The sequence below is a fragment of the Helicoverpa zea genome, chromosome 10 (genome assembly GCF_022581195.2).
Source record: "Helicoverpa zea isolate HzStark_Cry1AcR chromosome 10, ilHelZeax1.1, whole genome shotgun sequence".
Lineage (NCBI taxonomy): Eukaryota > Metazoa > Arthropoda > Insecta > Lepidoptera > Noctuidae > Helicoverpa > Helicoverpa zea.
The window spans coordinates 3,716,077-3,720,596 of record NC_061461.1 but is presented as its reverse complement, the minus strand read 5'-3'; the positions used below and the strand labels follow the sequence as shown (position 1 = coordinate 3,720,596).

At 34.9% G+C, this 4,520-nt stretch overlaps 1 long non-coding RNA gene across 1 annotated transcript; it reads right to left on the bottom strand.

The window, feature by feature from the left end:
• Positions 1-2,779: 2,779 nt before the first annotated feature.
• On the bottom strand, positions 2,780-3,471 carry LOC124633834. Its single transcript, XR_006984784.1, has 2 exons — positions 3,329-3,471; positions 2,780-3,164 (listed from the first exon to the last, which is right to left on the bottom strand). It is a non-coding gene; the product is annotated as an uncharacterized LOC124633834 (long non-coding RNA).
• Between the last annotated feature and the right edge of the window lie 1,049 nt (positions 3,472-4,520).

Genomic DNA, 4,520 nt, shown 5'->3' with positions numbered 1-4,520 from the left:
GCCGTGGGTTATATTACACGAACCATTTCGGGCCAAATTCGACCCCCCTATAACTCAAAATCTATTTTATTTACGCATATCAAATTTCTAGTATCTGTTGAGACCCCCTCACTTATCTAAAATACAAAATTTCATTAATATACCTATTGTAGGTCTTGAGATATTGACGTCAGAAAATCGCTATTTTTACTATACACTCACTGACTGACTGACTGACTGACTCACTCACTCATCAAAAACATAGACCACTTCCAATGGTCGTATTGACTTGAAATTTGGCATGGAGGTAGGTCTTTATGTCAAGGTAAAGGGAAAAATCTGAAAATGGCCAAGTGTGAGTCGGTTTCAAAATAATGAAGGTGTAAATTTATACCCAGTATAAATTTATACCCCTAAGGAACTAAAACGAACTAATTTTTAACTATCTATATTTATATAATATATCTTCGAATGGTCGTACCGATCTAGAATTCGTCACAAAGGTTTGTATTTAGTCAAAGTAAAGTAAAAATCTGAAAACGGCCAAGTGTGAGTCACTTTCGAAAATAACGAATGTGTAACTTTGATCCACGAACATAATACAAGCTGTTGATTTGCATCCGTGCCATATTCAAGGACGTAATTATGCTAATGATTCTCGACCCAAATCAACAAAAAAATTGGTAGGTAATTTTTTTTTTTTTTTGGAATTCCGTCAATTTCATCTAGCCGTGTTTAAACTTGGCGCGTGTGTTACTGGCCTTAAAACCGTACTGCGCCCTCACACAAACGCAAACACAAAGCATACGCAACGATTATTCATAATTTTCATTCATAAAATTGGATTACTTCTGAAATACAACGACATTACAATGACAAAAAAAGCAGTGCATATTAGCTATTTCCCGTCTACTGCAATTCCAATCGATTATTTACGTATTTTATGTCCTCCTCCTGAAGTATGGCACAAATGCAAATCAACACCTTGTATATGATAACATGTCGTGTCAGTCAGTTGGTAAATCTAGTCCATTTAGTTAATCTAGTTCATTTCTTTGTAAGAAGCATAGTGCATATTCAAAAATCTGAAAGATAGTAAGTATAAATGAGACATTTCCTTAACTAACTTAATAATAAGAAAAAAATAAAATAAACAACCTAACAAAAATAAATGAAATCCCACCCAAAACAAAAATGTGAAAGACTGCCAAGTTCGATAATATGGGAATGCTTCGCCTATAAAAGAAGTGAGATCTGTTTGATTGTGTGTTTTGGGTCGGATTTTTAATTATAGCCTTACAACTAATTTTACACCAGTAATCTCTAGCTTATATTTTCGTCAGAATTTTCGTAGTTTTATCATAAAAAGGTTCTATTTCGAAACCAAATATTATGAGTGACTGATGTAGGTACAATTCGCAGTAATTATTTTCAGTCTAGAGAATCCATTTGTTGTAGGCGGGTGTGGGCGGAAAATATGAAAATGATTTTAAATTTTCGGAATTTTGTAATTTTGTTTATGTCTAACCTAATTTTGTAAATCAAACTATTATTTTTGCAAACCAGATTAGAATTTATTAATTTTAAATTAATATTTGTAGAAGTGGTATAACGCTGAAAGGCTTTTTCATTTGATACTTGAATGATTGAAATTCTGGTTATTTGGTTTTTAACTCAGTTCAACTAAGCGATAACTTTATGGGTAATATTATTATTTATACCTGCGCTAAAAATGAACATAGCTGCTGGCGAAACAGAGATGTACATTGCACATCTTTTACCAATATATAATAGGTTCATCGAAAGGACTATATACAGATTTATTTACAACGTTATAAAAATATAATAAAGACGTGTCTATTTACGTATATAAAGCGTAAGCGACTATGGATATACATCTATAGCTTTATCTTTCAGTGAAAGTAGAAAATATACAAACATATTTAATAGCTTCCGCCCGCGGCTTTGCCTGCGTAGAGTTTGGTTATATTGCGTTTCCAAGAAAATTCTTCAAAAGTTCGGGATAGAAACTATCCTATGTTCTTTCTCAAGGTGAACTCTATCTCTGTACCAAATTGTATTAAAACCAGTTCAATGGTTTAGACGTGAAAGCGTAACAGTCAGACAGGTACTTTTGTATTTATGATATTAGTAGATAGGGATTTACGCAAACATCTAATATTCACACTCACCGAAAATTACCCTATTATGCAACACGAAAGTCTTGTACCGCATTCCAAAGTCGGTTGCATTTGTTCAATTCAAATTATAGTGCAACATTCCGATACTTATTGGGCAAAGATATTGAAACAACATTGTTTGATACATTTCAAGTGACTTCGATAACTTGAGTATAAATCTAATAATCAAAACTAAGGATAAATAAACCTCATGTTTACAACTAGGAAATACACTTATCAATTATTAAAGATGTTAAAAAATATTACTCTGAAAAAGTTGTACGTACTTGTAAATAGCAGACTTTAAACTTTTTAAATATTTCTAGTTACCCATGTAAAGTTACATGTGCCTATTTAACCCTAGAAGCCCAATCATATTTAACTAGTTATAAAGCCCAATCATACGTAAAAATGACGTGTAAAAATAAAACTTCAGAGTTTTCCAATTTTTTTCTGTTAATGAACTATATTTTTGAATGAGTTATCATAATTGAAGTTTTAATTAATAAATAAAATAGATTTTAAGTTAAAAAATACTCTTTATTAATACTATTATGGCATTTCAATCAAATCTTAGAAAAAATCTTTTTCTTAAAATTATGTAATTATAAAAAAAACAACTAGTTTTAAATTTTTTCATAAAATTAAATCGACTAGTAATAATATTTTATAAGTCTCTTAGAAAAAAACAGTCTTTATATACAGTCTTGACAAACATCAATGTTGTGTTCTCCACATACATCATTTGCAACACTGCGCTTTGGCCATCCACCTTTTTTTATATGAGCAAAATCCACAATAGCGTCGTTTTTTTGGTTCTGGCTCATCACTAATATTTTCTGATGATGGTGGTACCATTCCATTATCACTCCAGACATCATCTTCAACTACACAATCTTCTTTCTCGGATTCCGAATCCAGCGGAGAATAATCGTCATCATTTTCTAAAATTGTAGCAATTTCGTCCTGGTTTAGCCGTTGACGGGACGCCATTTTGTATTCAACCTGAAAATATTAATATTATATGTAAAATGTAACGAAACAATACGATTAACTCAAATAAATCACAAATTTAAAAAATTTGAAACAATTTCAAAAGTTACACAAAGCCCAATTATACGTCAAAATGACGTGCAACCTCTCTATTACAACAAAATGGCGGCACTTACCGAGATGATGCAACTGTGTCCTGCGAGGTCCCAATGGCTACTGAGTTGGTTCAGAAGTTAGCGGCGATCTGACGGTAAACGTGAAAGTAACAGAGATATTTCGCCGCGGTATACGTCAAATTTACGTAGAGTGGGCTTCTAGGGTTAAATATGTATATGTTATGGACCATGTGATTAATTCGGGCATTATTAATAATGCCCGAGCATTATGAATAATGTCTAGCTTTATCGGGCCAAGTGATTAATAACTATCTTAACTTCATTATTTATCACATTGCACGGGCATTATTATATTGCTACATGACAGTTGGGCAATTTGATAATAAAGCAAAAAATTGAAGTTAGTGACGAAAACGTATCCCACGTAACAGTTGCCCGGGTAACTGGGTTGAGGAGGTCAGATAGGGCAGTCGCTCCTTGTAAAGCACTGGTACTCAGCTACATCCGGTTAGACTGGAAGCCGACCCCAACATAGTTTGGGAAAAAGGCTCGGAGGATGATGTGACGAAAACGTATCGCTGCAAAACCGACTCCACGTAGTCTTGTCTGTCCTACCCCTAGAGTGCAATTCAAAACCGCGTAAGTGTGGAGGGGCGAGGCGGTCTGCGAGCTGAGGCGCAGGTAGTTTTAACGCTCGCCGACGCGGCTGAGGCTGGCCGGCTGAGCCGGCCAGCAAGCCGAAGCTGCGGCGGTGAGCGTGAAAACCATCTGCGACGATAAGCTCGCATGGGACCGCCGGAGCCCCGCAGCACCGGAGCCGTGACAGAAGCCATGCTTGCTGCATGTTGCTTGCTTACATTTTAAACGTACTGAGTTAAAAAATTAGAAGCTAAATAAATAAATTTTATGATGTCATTTAATAGTATTTTAGAAGTTTACTGTTAGAATGCATGCTACAAATTTAGATGCTAAAAAATAACCATCATGCGGAGTTGTATTTAGAGCGGTTTACTTAGAAGATAACGAGTGGCTGAGATAGTATTATTTAGATGCTCGTTAATTGTGGCTGACTTAGTAATTTAGAAGGCAACATACATTATTCGGGGCGAATAATTATATTAATAAACCGGCCAAGTGCGAGTCGGACTCGCGCACCGAGGGTTCCGTACAAATCCTGGTTAGATAAAAAGTGAGTCTCGCGCCAACCGTTCAGTTTAGAACAATCATAGTTATGGTAATTTCGTGAGAGTCA